General features: G+C 44.0%; 1 protein-coding gene across 3 annotated transcripts in view; it reads right to left on the bottom strand.

The window, feature by feature from the left end:
* The window catches only part of LOC137524139 (transmembrane protein 132D-like), a 1100471-nt gene that overhangs the window by 563668 nt on the left and 512676 nt on the right, over positions 1–24127 (bottom strand). Inside the window, exon 1 of one of the 3 annotated variants that reach the window (XM_068243717.1) lies at positions 14554–14574. The exons of the other annotated variants lie outside the window; for them this stretch is intronic. The gene's annotated coding sequence lies outside the window, so the exon portion shown is untranslated. Of the gene's footprint in view, positions 1–14553; positions 14575–24127 lie in introns of those variants that run through there. 3 annotated transcript variants of the gene reach the window in all.

Genomic DNA, 24127 nt, shown 5'->3' with positions numbered 1-24127 from the left:
ATATATTGCAGTTGTTAATTATCCCTTTGTTCTGTAAATAACAAAATGCTTAAGAGGCCTCTTGCACACTGCACGAGATTCCGATTCAGATTCCGCTTTTTAATCAGTTTTTACATCCGATTCAGATTCAGATTTGCAGTGTGCAGGGAGCAAACTGCAAATCAGAATCTGAATCGGATGTAAAAACTGATTAAAAAGCGGAATCTGAATCGGAATCGCGTGCAGTGTGCAAGAGGCCAGAAACTGATTAAGAAACATTTTAGTTGCCTTTTGCAGTCACAGCTCCTTTTAAGGTGAATCTCTATGAAAGTCCTACCAGACTACCCATAGGCATTTCCAAAAAAGTTACTATAGATCATTAGTTGCATGCACTTTTGTAGATATGAAGATATTTATTCTGAAACACATGGGCTGGATTTACTAAGCAGGCACCAATCAACCATCTCTGAAGAGCCAAAATAATGGACTTACAGAACTAAAACGGTAATGCGAGCTCACAAAAGGTGTGCACACATGGCCTATATGCAATTCCCTTTGTCTTCTCTTAAAAATAACAATTCAGCATTTTGCAATTAAATAAAGTGCCTAAAGTGGAAAAAGTACTATCAAATTGACTGTGTGTATTTTCTTGCATGCTGGGGGTTTAAAAAAACATTTTATTGACAAGGTGTGAAAATATCAACTTGGAGAAAACTAAGGAGAGAAAGTAAATTGCATACGGGCCATGGACCATTGCAGAACCCAGATATAGCCAAATAAAAATCATATTAAAATATTAATATAAAAATAGTTGACTCAACTATATATTTACTATATAACGGCTTGCCACACTGCAATGCACAACCTTTGCAACATTCACAGTGGAGTGGAAGCATTGCGGAATAACGGGTTATGGCATCATAATGCACTGCATGCAGTGTTACTGCTAAACGCATGTGTTTATAGAAAAGTGAAGCATACTTATCATTGATTGCATGCTTTACTGTACCCAAAGCAATGCGAGCATAACTTGCGGCATTCCTGCTGTCAAGGCAACGCAACGCTCACTGTGAATGTTTTTTCACTCAGGTTTTGACAGATTTCAGTTTGCATTGATTTAAAAAAGGGACATTACTAGTATTATGTTTCTGCTTTTTTTTTTTTGGAGCTGGGCTTCTATCAGAAAAGCATAGGTTTCTTGGTCCACACTTGAAGACTTTAAAATTTAAGGTAAGCAAAGGTTAAAGCGGATCTTCCTTACCTGTGATGTCTCCCCCCCCCCAACCCCCCCTCCCCCCGAAGTCGTTCACGAAGCCCCTCTATGGGTCAACATCCATCCATAGCCCTGTCCAGTGGAAAAATGCTGCATAGAGGGGTTTAGGGAACGACTTAGGAGGAGAAGACATCACAGGTAAATATAAATATCCACTTTAACAATAAACGATAAACCTGGGATTGTAACAGATAAGTACTTACCTATGAAGAGGGAAGACTCTGGATCCCACTGTTGCCACATCTAGACCCTCTGAGCTTATTGGCTATGTTACTGTGGCTGTGATATCTGCAGTGTATGAACCTGGCCATACTGCGCCGGTGCAAGTACCTGCAAAGTAAGCCAGAGCCCCTCATCGGGGAGCAGCTCCATGTTACTGCACAGCATAGCTGGACTCACGTGGATGCAGCATGAGCAAACTTCCAGAGGGTCCTTAATAATGGTGATGGCCTTGAGGGGGATATAGGAAGCCTCTGTAGGGTCCAGACGCTTCTCTCTTTGCAGGATAGGATCTTTTTTGTTAGCTTCCTCAGGTTCTCTTTAAAGGGGAACTTCAGCCTAAACAAACATACTGTTATTAAGTTACATTAGTTATGTTAATTAGAATAGATGAGTAATATAATCTTTTACCCACCCTGTTTTAAAAGAACAGGCAAATGTTTGTGATTCATGGGGGCTGCCATCTTTGTCATGGGGGCAGCCATCTTTTTGGTTGAAAGGAGGTGACAGGGAGCATGAGGCACAGTTCCAACTGTCCTGCGTCCTGATAACCCCTCCCAGCTGCGCACACTAGGCTTCAAATGTCAAATTCAAAATGTAAAAAAAAATAATTTGTACCAAAACAGCAGAACGAGAACAACAACATCAGAAATCCCATTATGCTTTGCAAAGCATAAGGGGAAAACTGCCCGGGCAGTTTTCTTCTGTGCAGCTAAAAATGAGGCTTGTATAAGAGAAACAAAGTTCTGATGCTGTGAAACTGTTAAAGAAACACCAGGCCTTTTCAGTGCTGCTGAGTTGATTTTTAGTCTGGAGGTTCACTTTAATGTGCACCAGAAAAAAATGCAAATAAGCCAGTTAACTCAACAGTGCAGCTTCTGTGTATATGTTAAGAGCTGATCAGTTTTCTTTGGTCATTTCAGATTTACTGTATAAGGACTATACTGATTTCACCAAGTCTTGTTCAGACAAAGCAGTAATGATGAGAAGTTGAGTGTGAGTATGCTTTCAACTGAAGTAACACATAGAAAAGTAACACATAGAACTTTAGGCTGAAGTTGCTATGAATTATCCCTGTTTTGAGGATAGTGTTGACATCACCAGCAAAGCGGAAGCTTCAGTGCAAGAAAGAAAAATAAATAAGGTAAAAATCAGCTAAGGTAAAAGCGACATTAGAACATTTTGTAAAAACCATGTTTCTTACTTCAAAATGCAGAGAGCACCACATTTATTTGAAGTATACCTTTAGTAAAGCATTGCTTTAAAGGGAACCTAAAAAGAGAAGGTTATGGATTTTTTTTTTAAATAATACCAGTTGCCTGAATCTCCTGCTGATCCTGTGTTTCTAATACTTTTAGCCACAGCCCCTCAACAATCATACAGATCAGATGCTCCGACTGAAGCCAGACTGGATTAGCTGCATGCTTGTTTCAGGTGTGTGATTCAGCCACTACTGCAACCAAAGAGATCAGAAGGACTGCCAAGCAAATGGTATTGTTTAATAGGAAACATCCATATCCCTCTCAGTTAAGGTTCCCTTTAACCTCCCTGGCGGTTTATTAAAATCCGCCAGGGGGCAGCAAATACGTTTTTTTAAAAAAAAAAAATTTCTTTTTCATGTAGCGAGACAATGTCTCGCTACATGATAGCCGCTGCCGAGCAGCATCCCCCCAGCCCCTCCGATCGCCTTCGGCGATCAGAGATCAAGAGATCCCGTTCAAAGAACGGGATCTCTTGGAGGGCTTCCCCCGTCGCCATGGCGACGGGGCGGGATGACGTCACCGACGTCATCGACGTCGTGACGTCAAAGGGGAATCCGATCCACCCCACGGCGCTGCCTGGCACTGATTGGCCAGGCAGCGCACGGGGTCTGGGGGGGGGCGGCTGCGGCGACGCGTATAGCGGCGGATCGGCGGGTAGCGTCGGCGATCGGAGGTTACACGCAGCTAGCAAAGTGCTAGCTGCGTGTAACAAAAAAAAAATTATGCAAATCGGCCCAGCGGGGCCTGAGCGGTGCCTCCCGGCGGCATAGCCCGAACTCAGTTCGGGCTTACCGCCAGGGAGGTTAAAGGCATTGACAGTATTCCATTAAAGAGAATCTGTATTGTTAAAATCGCACAAAAGTAAACATACCAGTGCGTTAGGGGACATCTCCTATTACCCTCTGTCACAATTTTGCCGCTCCTCGCCGCATTAAAAGTGGTTAAAAACAGTTTTAAAAAGTTTGTTTATAAACAAACAAAATGGCCACCAAAACAGGAAGTAGATTGATGTACAGTATGTCCACACATAGAAAATACATTCATACACAAGCAGGCTGTATACAGCCATCCTTTTGAATCTCAAGAGATCATTTGTGTGTTTCTTTCCCCCTGCAGCTATCTTCCACTGAAGTGTCAGGCTATTTCTTCCTGCAGAGTGCAGACAGCTGTGCCTGTATGTAATTCCTCATTATGTGAAAGCCCAGCCAGCTCAGAGGAGGATTTATCCAGCTTGTAAAAGATAATAGAACAGAGAGAAGCTGCACTAATCTAAATATCACACAGGCCGTGTGCAGAGAGGGGCCTGGATGGGGGAGTTCATAGCAGAACCACAACACTGAAGAACTTGGCAGCCTTCCAGACACATGCTGACAAGTCTGACAAGAGAGAGATCAGTTGATTTATTACAGAGATGGTGATAGTAGAACGTGCTGCAGTTAGCCAGAACACATTAGAATAGCTTTTGGAACTTGTAGGATGATAAAAAACAGGATGCAATTTTTGTTACGGAGTCTCTTTAAAAAGATACAATGTGGGACTAATGATGTGTTATTTCGCTTTTTTTTTTCAAATTCACTTTAATTTACAATTGAATAATATACAAAATATTCCCAAACTAACATATCACAATAGAAATATGTCCCTTACACAAGGAGACTCTTGCACGAGAAGATACATAATTCCATCAATATTAACAAGAAGTACAAAGTAAATCCTCACATATTAGCTAACTTAATTTTTGAGAGAGTCAAGGAAAGAGTCCAAAATTCCCCAGTTACCCCCTCTTCTCTTCTCAGGTTTTTTACTACTCAATTGCCACAGTAGGGGCTCATCAGTAGCCTTATGCTGGGAATACACTATAGTTTTTCCTATTTCCATTCACTTCTATGAGATATCGATCAGAAAGACGATCGAAAATCAGATCAGACATGTTGGAAATTATCAAAACATCTATCTGCTGAAAAATCTCATGGTGTATTCCCAGCATAACTCTCTCATTCCTTTCATTCTCCCCTTCCTCTTTAAACCTTCATGTAAGACTTCTGTGCATCTGGTCTCTCCCTCGTGAATTTTCACCACCGTCTCCAGCTTCCACCCCTCCCCCTTCCACCCATCCAATCACACCACTACCCTTCCCATCCCTCCCCCTCAAGTATACTTCCCACTCACACTCTTCCATTCTTCCTAGTTTCTTCCCAATCCTCCACTCTCTGGGCTGATCCTTTTCTTTTTTCTTTTACTCTTTCATTTAGCTTAAGCATTATCTCCCTCTATCTGTCATTAAAACTCAGGTGGTGCCTGCTAAATCGGCAGTTACCATTACCCTATTACCATCTGCCAACCGCAAATATTCGTTTGAGTCCTTAAACTCCTGCCATTGTTTCCACCTTTAGTCATAGCCCACTCTGTCCCCACATACATAACTGGTGAGGTTAGGGGCAGCGCTACCATATGGGCAATGGGGGCAATTGCACCAGGGCCCCAGCATCCATAGGGGCACCCAAGTGTCTGCATCACACCACTAAATTGTGTGGCTGTGGCCAATCCCCCCACAGCATTATGGAGGCACATACTCACCTTGTTTATGAGGGCCCCCAAGTTGCTTTTGCCCCAGGGCCCCATTGCAGTTGGAACTGTCCCTGGGTGAGGTCCTCCATCTTCTATACCCCCTCTAACTTTCCAAACCACTTCTATAACATAGACATTTTTGTGAACTTCCAGTGTTTTGCTATGAGAATCCTGGCTGCATTTAGAAGAAAGAATGTGGGGACCTCCGGAGGGGTTGCCCCTGTAATGTGGTATGTATGTTTTCTAACATCTGTCCAGAACCCCTTTAACTCTCTATACCCCCAAAAGATCTTCCTACTCCATCTCCAATGCAACACCAAAGTGTAATTTTGCTTCTTAATAAATAAGACAGCAATGTAGGTGCGGTGTAAAAGTTTCTTACCTTTATAAATAGGTACCTAATTATATCTCTCTATGCCATGAATATTACTATCAAATCAGGGCTTTTATCGAAATAAGTATTTATGATCTGCCACATATTAACGCTTCTCAATTATTTATTCTGCACAATGAACAAGATACAGAGATGTTCTACACTTAAGGCAATGGATAGGGAGTCTACTGTCATTTGTCAAGCTGTCTCAAAGCAACAAGGTAAAAGGAGTAGAGATCACAAAACACATCTGCCTGCTTTCATACAATATATTTCCCTTAGGTATAAACACATTTCTCCATAAAATGAGAACACCCTTGGCATCTGAGCATATATAATTCCTTGATAAAAATAAACAAACTCTGATGATTTAATTTTCTTGGCACCACAGTAAACAACATTTATTTGTTAAGAAAGGATGAGGAAAGCTAGCTGTTTAATGTATACAGTATCTGTGCATTTAAAGTAGCTTTGATATGCTTTTAGAAAAGATCTTCTGGTGCCAGATGTTCAAGCAAGACCTTGAGCAATCAAGCATCATAATCGATATTCATACATAAATACTGTTCTCGGCAAGTTCTAAATGGGTCAGTTATGACCTTCGTGTATTTGCCATATTTTTTATCGCAGTGTCCTTATCTGCTCCAGTTTCATCAGTTGAAGAGATGCAGTATTTTGTCTTCCTCCTCTCTATATAATAAGGTACAGTCCATATTGAACGCCAATCTCCTAGAGCAGCCTTTACTTTATTTGTTTCTGCTAACTGGAACAAATAAGGACATTCTGTATTTTGATCATTATTTTATGTTCATTCTGGCGAGAAATCAGCGATTGATTATTGGGATGAAGCTTTCTCAGGATTTGCCAGTAAATAGTATCTTGAAGTTCACACAAACATGACTTTCCTTAAGGCTTGCTATAATAATGAAAATGCTTGTGACCATTAAAGTGCACCTGACCTGTTATTTATCCTCTAAAATGTCAATCATTTTAAATGATAAGCCAATATTCAGCCTATGGTTCGTGCCACATCAGAAGTCTGCAGCAACTACAAAACCTCCAGTTGGAAATGATGATGTCATTCAAATGTATCTAATACAAATCAAAACACACTAGCAGCGATCTGTGGCTACACAGATATGTGTTGTGGCTGACTGTGAATCTCTGTGGCTACGCAGATATGTGTTGTAGATAGCTGACTGTGAATCTCTGTGGCTGCAAAGATATGTGTTGTAGATAGCTGACTGTGAATCTTGGTAGCTACCAGTGGCGTAGCTACAAACCTCTGGGCCCCGATGCGGAATCTGGATGTGGGCCCCCCAGCAACAACAGCCCCCCCTCCCCCGGCAACACCCGACGCACACACATATCCGAATTTCTATAGCCAGCTATAGGTCCCCCAGTATAGGTAGCCAGGCATAGGTAAGCCAATATAGTTGCCCCTGGTATAGGTTAGCCAGGTAGGTGCCTCCAGCATAGGTAGCCAGTATAGTTGCGCCCAGTATAGGTGAGATAGGCAGGTGCCGCCGGTATAAGTTAGATAGATAGGTGCCCCCAGTACAGGTTAGCTAGGTGGGTGCCTCTAATATAGGTAGCCAGAATAGTTGCCCCCAGCATAGGTTAGATAGGTAGGTGCCCCCAGTATAGGTTAGTGAGGTAGGTGCCTCCAATAAAGGGAGCCAGTATAGTTGCCACCTGTATAGGCTAGCTAGGTGCCCCCAATACAGGTTAGATAAGTAAGTGTCCCCAGTATAGGTTAGATAGATAGGTTAGATTAGGTAGCTGCCCCCAGTATAGGTTAGATGAGGTAGGTGCCCCCCAGTATAGGTTAGATTAGGTAGCTGCCCCCCAGTATAGGTTAGATAGGTAGGTGCCCCCCAGTATAGGTTAGATTAGGTAGGTGCCCCCCATTACAGGTTAGATTAGGTAGGTGCCCCCCAGTATAGGTTAGATTAGGTAGCTGCCCCCCAGGATAGATTAGGTAGCTGCCCCCCCCCCCAGGATAGATTAGGTAGCTCCCCCAGGATAGATTAGGTAGGTGCCCTCCAGTATAGGTTAGATTAGGTAGCTGCCCCCCAGTATAGGTTAGATAGGTAGGTGCCCCCCAGTATTGGTTAGATTAGGTAGGTGCCCCCCATTACAGGTTAGAGTAGGTAGCTGCCCCCCAGGATAGGTTAAAATAGGTAGCTTCCCCCCAGGATAGGTTAGGTAGCTGCCCCCCAGGATAGCTTACATTAGGTAGCTGCCCCCCCCCCGGATAGGTTAGGTAGGTAGCTGCCCCCCCCCAGGATAGGTTAGGTAGGTAGCTGCCCCCCCAGGATAGGTTAGGTAGGTAGCTGCCCCCTCAGGATAGGTTAGGCAGGTAGTTGCCCCCCCCAGGATAGATTAGGTAGGTAGCTGCCCCCCAGGATAGGTTAGGTAGGTAGCTGCCCCCCAGGATAGGTTACAGTAGGTAGCTGCCCCCCAGGATAGGTTAGAGTAGGTAGCTGCCCCCCAGGATAGGTTAGGTAGCTGCCCCCCCAGGATAGGTTAGATTAGGTAGCTGCCCCCCCAGGATAGGTTAGGTAGGTAGCTGCCCTCCAGGATAGGTTAGGTAGGTAGCTGCCCCCCCAGGATAGGTTAGGTAGGTAGTTGCCCCCCAGGATAGATTAGGTAGGTAGCTGCCCCCCAGGATAGATTAGGTAGGTAGCTGCCCCCCAGGATAGGGTAGGTAGGTGCCCCCCTTAATGGAGGGGGGAGCCGCAGCCACGGGGAGGGCAGCCCGACCTCTCCCTCCCTTCCTCTCCCCGGGCCCTCCCCCCCCTCAGATGCAGAGTGAGCGCTCACGGAAGCGCTGTAGGCAGAACTCACCTCCATCCCTGGTTCCAATCGCCATTGATCTCCTCCCGCTCTGTATAGATGCTGATACACACACTGCCGGAAGCAGTATGTGTATAGCGGCGATTGGAACGCAGGGAGGTGAGTTCTGCCTACAGCGCTTCTGTGCACGCTCACTCTGCATCTGAGGGGGGGGCCCGGGGAGAGGAAGGGAGGGAGAGGTCGGGCTGCCCTCCCGCGGCTGCGGCTCCCCCTCCCAATAGCGCGCATGGGCCCCCCGGGCCCCTCCCCGCCTCCTCAGGAGCCGGGCCCGGTCGCCATGGCGACCGTTGCGACCGCGGGCCCTACGCCATTGGTAGCTACGCAGATATGTGTTGTAGATAGCTGACTGTAAATCTCTGTGGCTGCAAAGATATGTGTTGTAGATAGCTGACTGTGAATCTCTGTGGCTACGCATATATGTGTTATAGATAGCTGACTGTGAATCTTGGTAGCTACGCAGACATGTGTTGTAGATAGCTGAATGTGAATCTCTGTGGCTACGCAGATATGTGTTGTGGCTGACTGTGAATCTCTGTGGCTACCATATATGTGTTGTACAGTAGATAGCTGACTGAATCTCGGTGGCTATACAGATATGTGTTGTAGATAGCTGACTGTGAATCTCTGTGGCTACGCATATACAGTACGATATGTAATGTAGATAGCTGACTAAATGTTGGTGGCTACGCAGATATGTATTGTAGATAGCTGACTGTGAATCTCTGTGGCTACCATATACGTGTTGTGGATAGCTGACTGAATCTCTGTGGCTACGCAGATATGTGTTGTAGATAGCTGACTGTGAATCTCTGGGGCTACGTATATACGGTATGTGTTGTAGATAGCTGACTAAATCTCGGTGGCTATGCAGATATGTGTTGAAGATAGCTGACTGTGAATCTCTGTGGCTACGCAGATATGTGTTGTAGATAGCTGACTGAATCTCGGTGGCTACGCAGATATGTGTTGTAGATAGCTGACTGTGAATCTCGGTGGCTATACAGATAAGTGTTGTAGATAGCTTACTGTGAATCTCTGTGGCTACGCAAATATGTGTTGTAGATAGCTGACTGTGAATCTCGGTGGCTACGCAGATATGTGTTGTAGATAGCTGACTGTAAATCTCTGTGGCTTTGCAGATATGTTTGGTAGATAGCTGACTGTGAATCTCTGTGGCTACGCAGATACAGTATGTGTTGTAGATAGCTGACTGTGAATCTCTGTGGCTACGCAGATATGTGTTGTAGATAGCTGACTGTGAATCTCTGTGGCTATGCTGATATGTGTTGTAGATAGCTGACTGTGATTCTCCGTGGCTACACATATATGTGTTGTATATAGCTGACTGTAATTCTCCGTGTCTACACATATATGTGTTGTAGATAGCTGACTGTGAATCTCTGTGGCTACCATAGACGCGTTGTAGATAGCTGACTGAATCTCAGTGGCTACGCAGATATGTGTTGTAGATAGCTGACTGTGAATCTCTGTGGCTACGCATATACGGTATGTGTTGTAGATAGCTGACTAAACCTCAGTGGCTATGCAGATATGTGTTGTAGATAGCTGACTGTGAATCTCTGTGGCTACGCAGATATGAGTTGTAGATAGCTGACTGTGAATATCGGTGGCTATACAGATATGTGTTGTAGTAGATAGCTGACTGTGAATCTCCGTGGCTACGCATATATGTGTTGTAGATAGCTGACTGAATCTCGGTGGCTACACAGATATGTGTTGTAGAAAGCTGACTGTGAATCTCTGGGGCTATACAGATAAGTGTTGTAGATAGCTGACTGTGAATCTCTGTGGCTATGCAAATATGTGTTGTAGATAGCTGACTGTGAATCTCGGTGGCTACGCAGATATGTGTTGTAGATAGCTGACTGTGAATCTCTGTGACTTTGCAGATATGTGTTGTGGATAGCTGACTGTGAATCTCTGTGGCTACGCAGATATGTGTTGTAGATAGCTGACTGTGAATCTCTGTGGCTATGCTGATACTGTATGTGTTGTAGATAGCTGACTGTGATTCTCCGTGGCTACACATATATGTGTTGTAGATAGCTGACTGTGATTCTCCGTGTCTACACATATATGTGTAGTCTACTGGGGCAGCACGGTGGCGTAGTGGTTAGCTCTCTCGCCTTGCAGCGCTGGGTCCCTGGTTCGAATCCCAGCCAGGGCACTATCTGCAAAGAGTTTGTATGTTCTCTCCGTGTCTGCGTGGGTTTCCTCCGGGCACTCCGGTTTCCTCCCACATTCCAAAAACATACAGATAAGTTAATTGGCTCCCCCTAAAATTGGCCCTAGACTACAGTACTTACACTACATAATATAGACATATGGCAATGGTAGGGATTAGATTGTGAGCTCCTTTGAGGGACAGTTAGTGACAAGACAATATATATATATATACACTGTACAGCGCTGCGTAATATGTCGGCGCTATATAAATACTAAATAATAATAATAATAATATGTGTTGTAGATAGCTGACTGTGAATCTCTGTGGCTATGCTGATACTGTATGTGTTGTAGATAGCTGACTGTGATTCTCCGTGGCTACACATATGTGTTGTAGTTAGCTGACTGTGAATCTCTGTGGCTATGCTGATATGTGCTGTAGATAGCTGACTGTGATTCTCTGTGGCTACACATATATGTGTTGTAGATAGTGTAATGATCTGCTCAGCTGCCTGTGCAGGCAGGCAGTTTATTGACTATTGTTCAGGTCTGCATTCTGCAGGTCTCTGGAAGAGAGACCTTTTGTCAGTTTTTCAGCTTGCTGCTGCTGAAGAATTTGCATACGTTTGTCATGCAAATTGCCTAGCCACATGCCTTGTGGGCTTGCTCTATATATACCATGTGATATCACAGACCTTCGCTGGTCATAAGGATTTATCCTGTGAAACACTCCGGAGAGTGTCAGCCTTGCTCATTGTTTGAAGATTAGCTTAGAGTAATTCCTGGGACTGCACTAGGCAGGTTTCCCTAGTGCAGTTAGGATTGAATATCTGTTTTGTCTGTCTGTTGCGATTGTCCTGTCCCTGCGGTGGTCGACAGGAAGTCGTTCTGATCTTTGTTCTTGGAGCATAGCTGGAGCAGCGGTTGCTACCGGCTATCTCCTCTATCTGTCTTGCCTGGATCGCACTCGCCTAGCGCTAGTGCTGTGGATCCGTCTGATCTCCATCTCTCTGTCTCCCTGGATCGCACTGGCCTCTTTTCGCTAGTGCTGTGGATCCTATCTCTCGCCTGTTTCTGTTTTCGTGTGTCTGTCTTGTCTGCTACGAACGCTTGCTGGAGGCTCGGTGAGGTAACCATTAAGCAGGCGCTCGCGTCCTCTGTTTCATGTTTGTCTGTCGGTGGTTAGTTAGGCGTGCTTGTCTCTATTGTGCTTATCATGTGGAGACCGCGCATAAACGCGTGCACTGTTGCGAATGAGTGCGGTGTTCGCGTAGCAGTTGGCTGATGGTGTAATGGTTAAGGGCTCTGCCTCTGACACAGGAGACCAGGGTTCGAATCTCGGCTCTGCCTGTTCAGTAAGCCAGCACTAATTCAGTAGGAGACCTTTGGCAAGTCTCCCTTACACTGCTACTGCCAATAGAGCGCGCCCTAGTGGCTGCTGCTCTGCTCTGGCGCTTTGAGTCTGCAAGGAGAAAAGCGCAATATAAATGTTATTTGTCTTGTCTTGTCTTGTTTAGCTAGCGTTTGTTGCTGTAGCCTTGTGTCACGTCTGGCGATCGCACCTCTTGCGATCGCGTTCCTACTTCATATCTGCTGTGGTGTGTGCACCGTCTCGGGTTGGCGACTAGTTTGGTGCACACACATACAATCTGTCTCTGTGCTCATTCTCAATCACCTCTCTTGCGATTGCGTTTCTTCCCTTCGTACAATTCCTGTCTGGCGTGTGTGGTAGGGCAGAGGAGCTGTTCCTCTGCACTCCACAGCTCCACCTGCCGACAGGAATTTCCCTCTACAGGTGCATTGCACCTTCTGCTGGGTTTGCTCAAATTATACACTTGTGGAGGATTTCCGCAGTGTCAGCGCACGCCTTGTGCGCTGATCACGGAGAGAATTCCACAATCGTTACAGATAGCTGACTATATATCTCTGTGGCTACGCAAATATGTGTTGTAGATAGCTGACTAAGAATCTCGGTGGCTACGCAGATATGTGTTGTAGATAGCTGACTCTGAATCTCTGTGGCTACGCAGATATGTGTTGTAGATAGCTGACTGTGAATATCTCTGACTATGCAGATATGTGTTGTAGATAGCTGACTATGTATCTCTGTGGTTATGCAGCTCTGCATTGTAGCTCACTGTAGGTCTCTGTGGCTACACTGATATGTGTTGTAGTTGACTGTAAATCCCTGTGACCACACAGATATGTGGTGTAGCTGACTGTGAATCTCTATGGCTATGCAGATATGTGTTTGTAGCTGACTGTGAATCTCTGTGGCCACACAGATATGTGTTGTATCTAACTGTGCATCTCTGTGACCACAAAGATATGTGTTGTAGCTGACAGTGAATATCTGTGACCGCACAGATATGTGTTGTAGCTGACAGTGAATCTCTTGACCACACAGATATGTGGTGTAGCTGACAGTGAATCTCTGTGGCCACACAGATATATGTTGTAGCTCACTGTGAATCTCTGTGACCACCCAGATATGTGCTGTAGCTGATAGTGAATCTCTGTGGTCACAAATGTATGTGTTGTAGCTGACTGACAATCTCTGTGGCTACACATATGGTTCTGAACCAGTTCTGCAACATGCCTGAAGAAGATGTAATGGTCTGGATTCACCTGCGCCATCGCATAAAAATATACACACAAAGGCGTACTGTCGAATACGCCTTTAGTTAGCTTGACTTAAAAAAAAATGTGATTTTTGACACAGTCCAGACACTTTCTATAGGAAGTATACATTTCTGCTGAGGGAGAAGGGCAATAAAACTATTACTCCCTCTCCGAAGCAGGCCCCTCACATTCTTTGGGTTCTACATCAAAGGGAGCCAGGAAAACCAGATCCTTGGCACATTCCTTCCCCATCACCTGTTAGGAGAAGATGAAATCCATTGTCCTCACAATTCAACTCTGATATACATAATTTCACATTGTGACGTCATTTGAGGAATATTTAGGAACAGCAGGGTGCAAATGGCCAGTGGCCACGGCTCACAGTGAATAATACGCCATGGTATAGGTACACCTTTGAAGAAGTTACTGATTCTTCTAGCTGAGATGCCAATCCCCCACACAGGGAAGCTGGTAAAACAGGCACATTTAGTACTTTACTGAACATCCATATAGTTATGGCATAATCTGAGAAAATGCCAAAACTCTCTTTCTAAGGCAAGAGGCTGGACCCAGCCTGAGGTCAGGTTGCTAGATTTGGGTTGTCATTTCTCCTTACAAGATCCACCCCTAGCAAATAAATGGTTAAATGTGTGGACACAAAGCCTGTCCAGTGTATTTCCATTACCAATCCATATACCATCAAGGATTTGGGTTGTTATTGTTGGACCATTACACACAGAACTTGCTAACTTCTGTTTGGACTTATAACTCCAAAGGACGTAGTAATTCTACAAGCCTGCCCAGCCTGTATCCTGTTATCGTTTTCACTTTCACTCCCATTATTATACTACAGTATATCAATCTGTTCATTGTTAGATACTTTTTTAACATTTTCTGTACTTTTTTTTTTTTCCATTTTTTTAAATTATAAAATAAACGATTAAAAATCATTTGTCTAAGTGTTTGTTCTGAATATCTCTGCAAAGAGTCCCACTTTTCTGAGAGAACTTTACCATAACTGTTTTTATTGATTGGTATATCTTGCTATCTCTAGAAAAATTGTTAAAAACAACCCTTTTCCCTGCAGGACTACCTAGAGTTAGATTTGCATATTCACACATTAATGCAAATTGGTGGCAGCTACCTGATCTCAATAGGAGATTGCAGATTGTATAGAGTGTGCATACAAATTGAAGTGTATGTGGTCTCACCAACCAATCCAAAAGGTTACTTTGCCTGCAGTGATGAATGCCTTCAGAATTCCCTCAGGGTCTTAGGCTGAATGGTAAACTGTGGCAAAGGGAACAGGAACTTCTGTAACGTCACAGAAACTTAAAGTTTTGAAAACTTGTATAGAAATCTTGTACAGTTAGTCATTAAAGGTTTCACCTAAACAACTTTTGCTGTTATGTCTTTGAATTCTCTCTATGACTAATACCGGCAGACCACATGCAAACAGGTATAGCGTGACCATGTGTTATAACTTTTTTTGATTGATTGATTGCAGCAGGTGTGTATAGCCATACCTAGCACTCCTGTATTTTAACCACTTTCGGACCAGCACAGTTGAAATCTGCATCCTGCTTGTGGCTGCGTGGCTCTGACAGGACATAGATTTCAACATTGCCGCGCTGCTCTGACCCGTGGCAACTCACTCGCACTACCGTCAATATTGACGACAGAGCTCTGTTAGCGAATCAGGAGCGGATTTCATTGGCTCCTGACCCTGTCATCACTGTGAGCCAATCCCAGGGTCAGGAGCCAATTAAAGCTGCTCCTGACCGGTGCACAGAGCTCTGTCATCATAGGGACAGCAGAGAGAGGGACCTTCTGGCCATGGGAAAGCGGCGTGACCCGGGAGAGCAACTGGTCTGTGCGGGTGACTCATCAGTAAGTGCAGTTTTGCGGTACCAGCGGTCCTTAAGGGGCCAGAGACTGCTGGTATGGCAGTAGTTAAATACCGCTGTTATAACAAACTGTACAATTTCAAATACACATGTGTACAAGTGTGCATTCGTCCACGAGTAAAATACATTATGCTATACATTTTTCTTTTTTTCCCCTAATTATGTGTCACATACATTAGGCATCATTAATCTGAAAACTCTACACCTCTTACCTACTGTAACATTGTCTTACCAACAGGTTTTGGACTAATTCATTTCTGAATGGGGAATTAAAAAAATATTTCTTCATTTTTTTAAATTGACTCCATGGACAGGGCCTACACAAAGATGCCAACCAGCCTGCCTACTTATGTGAACAACCTCTGATATTTGCACTGCAGTCCAGGTAGTGCTTTTGAAAATAAAATACATTCTGAAAAAGGAAAGAAAATCATTTGCAGTACATCGTACTCTGGGACAACTGTAACTTTGTGTACACATGTATTGTCAATTTTACATCTTTGGTTGTGTGTGGTTCTTTAATTAAAAAAATGGTTTCCAATGCAGGCTTAAAGTAAAAGTAAAAGTTAAAGTAAACCTTAATTGAGATGGATGGCAGGCTAACATACTTATTTCCTGTTAAAGGGACTCCGAGCAGTGAATAAAAACTAAATCTGAACTTACCTGGGGCTTTCTCCAGCCCACCGTAGGTTGGGAGGTCCCTCGGCGTCCTTCTGGCTCCTCTCCCAGTCCCAGCTCAGAAATGGCTCCCGGCGACACCAGGATCGAGTGTCAGGCTCCTTTCTGAAAGATGACGTTAGTAATCATCACGCCGACCGCCTCGCGTCATCACGGTGGCCAGCGTGACAGTACTGTGCATGCGCGTTTAATTGTGCATGTGCAGTACTGTCACGCTGGCCGTCGTGATGACGCGAGGCGGCCGGTGTGATGACGACTAACATCATCTTTCTGGAAGAGGGAGCCCGACACTCGGTCCCAGTGTCGCTGGGAGCCATTTCTGAGCAGGGACTGGAAGAAAAGACAGAAGGATGCCGAGGGACCTCCCAACCTACGGTGGGCTGGAGAAAGCCCCAGGTAAGTTCAGATTTTGTTTTTATTCACTGCTCGGAGTCCTTTTAAACAATACAGGCTTCCTGGCATCCTACTGATTTCTTTGGCTGAAGTAATGTTTGAATCACACACCTGAAACAAGCATGCGGCTAATGCAGTCAGACTTCAGTCAAAAACATCTGAATGACATGCTTGTTCAGGGTCTATAGCTAAAAGTATTAGAGGCAGAGGATCAGCAGGATAGCCAGGCAAATGGTATTGTTTAAAGGAAATACTGTAGATATGGCAGCCTCCATATCCCTCTCAGTTTAGGTGTGCTTTAAGTCCAGAACTGCAATCAAACTATAACTCATTTACTGACATCAAGCAATCCTCACTATGACTAAACACGATTCAGATCTGGGTTGTAATCTCTTGCTACTTGACAGCAGACAATGTATAATATATTCCAACCAGGTTTTCAGAATCACTTTTGTTCTATGAGATACAGATGAGGACCTTAATAAATTAAGACCACTGTCCTGACACCAATAAACAACCCTGAAACATCATAATCTCCTAGAATGTTCCCAATATGATGGCCAGGCATGTGTAAGGGGAATGCATAACTCTCATAATTATCATAACTCAGCATATCAAGGTCTGTGTCATAGTAATTTAGGTTCCGCTATCCACATGGAGTGTTAACCGCGCTACTAGAAAATTAACAGATATAAATCAAGTGAGGTGGCGGCAACCGCCGAGGCAGGAACATCCCGTCTATTCCAGCATGGACAACATATCACAGTAGGTAGAGCTCTGCAGCCACCTTACTTGATTTATATTTGTTGGACTTCCACAGCTGTGGATCTTCTTGGAGGTCTTTAGCTCCTGTGTGAAATATTTATAATCTCTGGTGGCCCTTTGCAACATTATTTACTACTAAATAACTAAACCATGGCGCACATCACATTGAACCAAATAACCAATCTATTTTAACCGCATACATTAGCATTCTGATCTAGCATGGGGTTATTTTTAAACACGGAGCGTCTTAAACTGTTCCTTTATCCAGAGCAAAAAACTTACATTATGCGCATTAAAGCCTGATTCATAGGCAAGGATGTGCTGGGAACTCTAGTAATATATAAAGCTGCCAAAAGCATCTTAACCTATCAGTCTACCTTGTAAATATTTTACACTTTACTAACCATACTCATTATTTTCCTTCCCCTCCCCCTCTGCTCATCAGAGGTGCCCCAACTATCTGCTGTCTGCAGACCAGCAAGCATGAATGGCATAATTTGTTCACAGGTGAGGTCCAATTTATTTATGTGTTCATCTGACCCTGACGTATCTCCTGTGGCTGTGCCACTACCTATCATTTTTAACTATTACTTGTTTAGCAATTACTTTTAAAAGCCCCATAAATATCATACATTACCCACGCTCATAATAATTTCACATCACAGTATATAACGCATTGATTGTTAGAGACAGATGTCACCCATTTATTTTTAATGGACAACAAAAATAACATACAGCATGTACAACAGTTATAGGAAACCTGAAGCAAAAGGCGTGTGGGAGTTAATATCTGTATTCCCTTTTGATGAATGCAATTTTCCTGGCTGCTTCTAATATCTTCTAAACAACTGAGACCAGATGATTTTTATCCAAGTATGACTCACCTTGTTTCATGCTTATTGCAGCAGGAGTGTGAGTTAGTCACTATTTAAAGGGAACCTAAACTGAAACCAATAAAAAAAAATAGTTTAACTTTACTGGGGCTTCTACCAGCCACCTAAACTGAAACTAAAAGAAGAGTTTCAAATCCCTGGTGCTTCTACTAGCCCCCTGAACCAAAACAAGAGTTTCACTTATCTGGTGCTTCTACCAGCCCTCTGAAACAAAAAAACAAAACAAAAAAAGAGTTTCACTTACCTGGGGCTTCTACCAACCCCCTGCAGCTGCCCGGTGCACCGTCATGGAACAATCCCCTGGTCCCCTGCAGTGGCTGAGTTCCATTTTTGGCGCCTCAGCCAAGTGGATGGCCACTGCCCCTGTGCAGCCCTGGCCGAGAACATCCTCGATCCTGCTCACACCGCTGGGAGCATTCTGCGCATGCACAGTATGCAAAAATTTGCAGGAGAATGACTGAGGATGGGCATGCAGGTGCAGTGGTCATCAATTGGCCCAGTTGCCCGAAAACGAAACTCAGCCGCTTTAGGGGACCGATCGTTCTGTGATGGGGGAGGCACAGGTTGGCTGCAGGGGGCTAGTAGAAGCCCCTGGTAAGTGAAACTCTTTGTTTTTTGTTTCAGTTCAGGTTCCCTTTAAGCCAAAAATTATGCATGACATCCAGGCAATTGGCATTTTTTGAAGGAAATAACAGCTTCCATAATCCTCTTGCTACAAGTTTCCTGTTTGTGATGGTTTTCTGTTTGTGTTGTCATGTTGTGTTCTAGCCTACATTCACAGTGGGATGTTGCGTTGTAATGTGACATTAAAGTCACAATGCAGCATTACAACGCAATGCAAAAAAAAGATAGTAATGCAGATTAACGCTATGTTAACGTCACATACAGTAGGCACAGTAAAGCATACAGGCAGTGAAGAGTATGCTTTCCTGTACCCGGTTACGTGTGCGTTTAGAGGTAACGCACTGTAGCAGTGTGTTGCCATAACGCTACACGTTACAATGCGACGTAATGTCGCACTGTGAACGTCCTATAGGCTTATCAGTGCAGTGCGGCAAGCTGTGTTATAAGAGTTTATAACAGAGCTCCGCAACGTCCCACTGTGAATAAGCCCTGAGTCTTTTTGAATGGTTTAATTATTGGTAATTCGTTCACAGAGTTTTTCTCCTGCTGCTTAGATTTCAGTTATTACAGGAGAAAAAAAAAGTTGGAGCCATACAACAAAGTAAACCCACAATTCCCCCCAAAAAACGATGATTGCAAATTTACTGTAAGAAATAAAAACAACCCTCCACCATGCATTTGCATGGACTATGGTGGCTGTTTAGGAACTCATTAACTGATGCCTATTGCTTAAGTTACTCTTAGAAAATCAAATCAATCAAAGCGCTCAACCTTGTGCACATACATTTGAAATCACATAGGCCATCCAATTAATGTCACTTTGTTATTTATAGTCGGCCTCACTTTGCTAATGAGTTAATGTTACTGTCAGAAAAAAATAACAAAGTTATTGGATGCATACATTTGTGAACACACAGGACATCTACTGTAAGTAAAAAGATAGTATGTCATTTAATTTGTTTCTCATTTGTCACAACAAGCTAGATTTTCCAATGCAAAAATAAATAAATAACTACTCAAATAAGTATAAGTGTATTTTGATCAGTCTGACTCTCTAATTAAAAAGTAGGCTTTTAATTTATTTTCTGTCCCACTTTCAACAAGTTAGCATTACTATTATGGAAAAAAAAGTATTCAACTTGTTGTGTTTATATTTTTTACTACACAGGACAGCCAATTAAAAAGGGGTTGGTAATTTATTTTCTGCATTACTTAAAATAAGTTAGTGTAAAATAAGTATTGAACTCAGTATACAAAAGTAAATGATCACATAGGCAAGCCAGTTAAAATAGGGAGTCTATGTTTTATTTTCAGTCTAAATTATCAGACCAAGCTTGTGATATATTCTAAAAAAAACAAACACAACACAACAACTCTCTTACACCTAGTGTTTGTAACGTTCACGGAATCGTTTTCGTGGTCAGCACACGAGATGCGCACTGACACAACGAAAACCTTCCACAAACGTATAATTAAGTAAACCCAGACTAGGTGCAATGCACCAGCAAAGGGAAATTCCCACCAGCAGATGGTGCTGTGGAGTGCAGATGAGCACAGCCTCTGCACGGCCACAAATGCCAGATGGGAATTGTACAGATCTAAGACAGTGCGGAGCTGAACAGCCCTTAAAGAGAGAGCACAGAGATACGCTAAATATGTGTTTCCCAATCTAGTCGCCACCCAGCGACGGTGAACACACATTCGCAGAAACAAAGTATGAACGCGATCGCGAGAGAGGCGATCGCCAGAAGTGACACAAGACTGATCAGAACAGAACACAAGAGTAGCAAAGGCACAGCAAATGACAATGAGAAAATAACGAAAATAACAAACGCTAGTTAAACACGAACACCGCACTCATTCGCAACAGCGAACGCGTTTATGCGCGATCTCCGCACGTTAAGTGCAACAGAGACAAGCACGCCTAACTAACTAACCACCGACAGACAAACACGAAACAAAGAACGTGAGTGCTTGTTTAACGGTTACCTCACCGAGCCTACAGCAAGCGTTCGTATCAGACAAGACAGACAAACAGAAAACAGGAATACGAGAGGAAAGATCCACTGCTCTTTCCATCAGAGCAAGTGCGATCCGAGTTCAGGAACAAGAAAGCATATCAGAAGGATCCAAAGCCGCTACCGCTAGGGGCTAGTGCGATCTAAGCAAGACAGGCAGATGAGATAGCTGGTAGCAACCGCTGCTCCAGCTATACTCCAAGAACAAAGATCAGAAGGATCCACAGCTGCTACCGCTAGAGGCTAGTGCGATCCAAACACGACAGATAGATGAGGTAGCCGGTAGCAACCGCTGCTCCAGCTTACACTCCAAGAACAAAGATCAGAAGGATCCACAGCCGCTACCGCTAGAGGCTAGTGCGATCCAAACACGACACACAGATTAACAGAAGGGGCTACCAGTAGCGACCGCTGTTCTGGTTAGCACCCCAGACAGACAGAACGATTTCCTAACAACCACCGTTGGTGACAGGACAATTGCAACAGAGAGGCAATACAGACAAAACAGATAGCAAGCTAACTGCACTAGGGAAGCTGCCTAGTGCAGTCCCAAGAATTACTCTAAGATAACTTTGACAAGAAATAGCATGGCTGACACTCTAGGAGTGTTTCAACAAACCCTGAAGGATGACCAGCAAAGGACTCTGGGAAACATAGCTCTTTATACTGCCAGCCTACAAAGGAATTAGCTGGGCGATTTGCATAACCAATATATGCAAATTCCTCAGCAGCAGAGCAGATCAGAAACTTGCAAGGGAAAGACAGGTCTCTCTTCCAGAGACCTGCAGCCCACAGACTAGAGGAATGGTCAAACAGCTGTCTGCCAGTGCAGCCAGCTGAGCGGATCATTACAGTTTTACCATTGGGGAAAAATAATATAAAAATTATGCATTTGCTACTACTCATACTCATATTCCTTGATATGTCCTAGGCTTTTAATATTCTTGACTACTCCTCACTACAGATACTTTAATCTGTAGTTATCTCCTCACTCTCTTGGGTATCTTCCATTTAGTATTCTTCTTTCACAATCCTTTACTCAAATCAGATCTGTTCTCCATCCATATCCTTTGTCTGTGGGGGTACCTCAGGGCTCTGTCCTTGGTACCCCCCTTGTTTCCCATCTACATGCATGGTCTTGGCAACTTAATAAACTAATTTGGTTTTCAGTGTCATTTATTACACAACTGTACCTCTCAGCTTCACACCTTAAAGGGAACCTTAACTGAGAGGTATATGGATGTTTCCTTTTAAACAATACTAGTTGCTTGTCAGTCCTGCTGATCTCTTCGGCTGCAGCAGTGGCTGAATCACACACCTGAAACAAGCATGCAGCTAATCCAGTCTGACTTCAGTCAGAACATCTGATCTGCATGCTTGTTGAGAGGCTGTGGCTAAAAGTATTAGAGACACGGGATACGCAGGGGAGTCAGGCAACTGGTATTATTTTGAAGGGAAAAACCAGTTTAGGTTCCCTTTAAGGCTACTTTCAATTTTGCAATGTTTTGTAGCATCTAGGGACTATTTCCCGCTGCAGCTCATTGTAAGGGCAGTGTAAGTCTATGGAGACTTACATACTTTGGCGATGAGATGTTGTGCAACAGATGTAGCTAAATAGATGCAAACCCACTAGCAACTCTGCAGTGTGTTGCCACACAATCTGTGCCTATCACACAGATTATGCAGCACTGCAAGTCTATGACAATGCATAATGAGGTGGTAAATATGCATAAGTGATTGTGGCAGTGCCGCGCATGCGCAGACTGACGGTAATCCAGTGACATACTTCTAGATGGAAGTACGTCATGAAGGCATTTTACCCTGTCAACACACACAGTCACAGGGTAATATGCATAGGGGAATGGTGCGGTGTGCTCATCCTGTATAAAGTTTTTTTCAGTGCAGCAGGTATGCTTATACTACTTGATAGCAGAAAAAACTGTTGTTATGGTGGCATTAGATACTGAGAAGGTGTATTCAGGGCCGGATTTGTACTCTTTACCACCCAAGGCCACTGTCACCAGGCGCCCCCCTTCAGTATAGGTAGCGAGATGACCCTCACCACCTTCCCTCAGGTATAGGAAGCCAGTTGCCCCCCCTCTAGTATAGGTAGCCTGATGACTACCCTCCACCCCACCCCCACCAGTATAGGTAGCCAAATTACCCCTTCCCCCTTTCCCTCCAGTATAGGTAGCCAGATGATAGATGGCTTCCTTAAACCCTCCTTTTCCCACCCCCCACTTTTAGTATAGGTAGCCAGCTCGCCTTCACACCGCAGCAGCCATCAGCTCGCCTCCAGTGCAGAAGCTACCTCTTCCTTTCCGTCTCCAATGCTACCCAAGTCCATAGCCGCCGGCCACAATGCAAACATGCATAGAGAGTAAGATGGCTGCTGCACAGGCGGCTAGCAGCTGAGTACCCTGGCCAGGCGCTCGCCTGATCTCCCCGCATTGCAGTATTTGCAAGCTTGCAAATGCTGCACCAGTTTTGCCTGCTGCTTTGGTGCCCTTGCTCCTGTGGTGCCCTAGGCCATGGCCTAGGCGGCCTTGGCCTAAATCCAGCCCTGGGTGTATTGCAACATCTAGAGCTAATGGGCTTTTGCTGCAGTGACTATACTACTTGGACAGTAGATGGCACTGTAGTGCTTAGTCTGTAGCTCCTCTTATTGCTGCATTACTGTATTCTATTGGCTCCTTGGCCTCTTTGTATGTTGTTGGTTATATATCCATCTAAAAGGGCCAGTCCTAATAAATGTTGCTTTAAACGGAAGGGATCCAAACGGATGTGAGCAAATTTTATGTTAATCAATAGGATCCGTTCACATCAGTCCATTTAAATAGGATCTGTGGTAGTTCTGGATCAATGGAAGCATTGTATTGACTATTTGCTAATGGAGCAGAGGTCATGTATTAAACACTGATGTCCATTAGATGGATCCGTTTTTCCCCAGATCAGTTTTTGATACATGCTGTGTGAACCTGCTCTTAGCCTAAAACAGCCAAGAAAAGCACTTCAGAATATCCAATTCCAGTGTGCAATGACCTACTGACCTACCCTGTGAACCGTCAGGGTCCCAAACTTCAAAGTACAAGTCTTGACCCACAAGACTTCAAAAACCACCAACTTTATTGTGTCCACATGAGTAAAACCTGTACAGCAGCTACAGCCCGCTGCTTCAAGTGTCTAGCCCTTTTACAAGCCACTAAACTGAGCAGCATGTTAAAGGGATAGATGCCCCAAAGCAGCGGGCTGTAGCTGATGTGCAGCTTTTACTCATGTGGACACAATTAAACCAGCTCTTAGCCACTTATATTTTGCACTGTCTAGGTAATGTTCTTCCATGTAAATGTTTCTGTGTGCTGATATTCCTATAAGCCCAGACCTCAATAAGGGAACACTAATGCAGATGAATAACTTCATATACAGCAGTTGTTGCTGGCCTGTGATCAAAGAATCAGAGCGTATTAATATTATTGCACAGCATGGGTAAAACATGGTTTATAATAT

Source organism: Hyperolius riggenbachi, chromosome 1 (genome assembly GCF_040937935.1).
Source record: "Hyperolius riggenbachi isolate aHypRig1 chromosome 1, aHypRig1.pri, whole genome shotgun sequence".
Taxonomy (NCBI): Eukaryota; Metazoa; Chordata; class Amphibia; order Anura; family Hyperoliidae; genus Hyperolius; species Hyperolius riggenbachi.
Note: the sequence above shows the minus strand (reverse complement) of the source record. Positions and strands in the feature narration are given on the sequence as shown.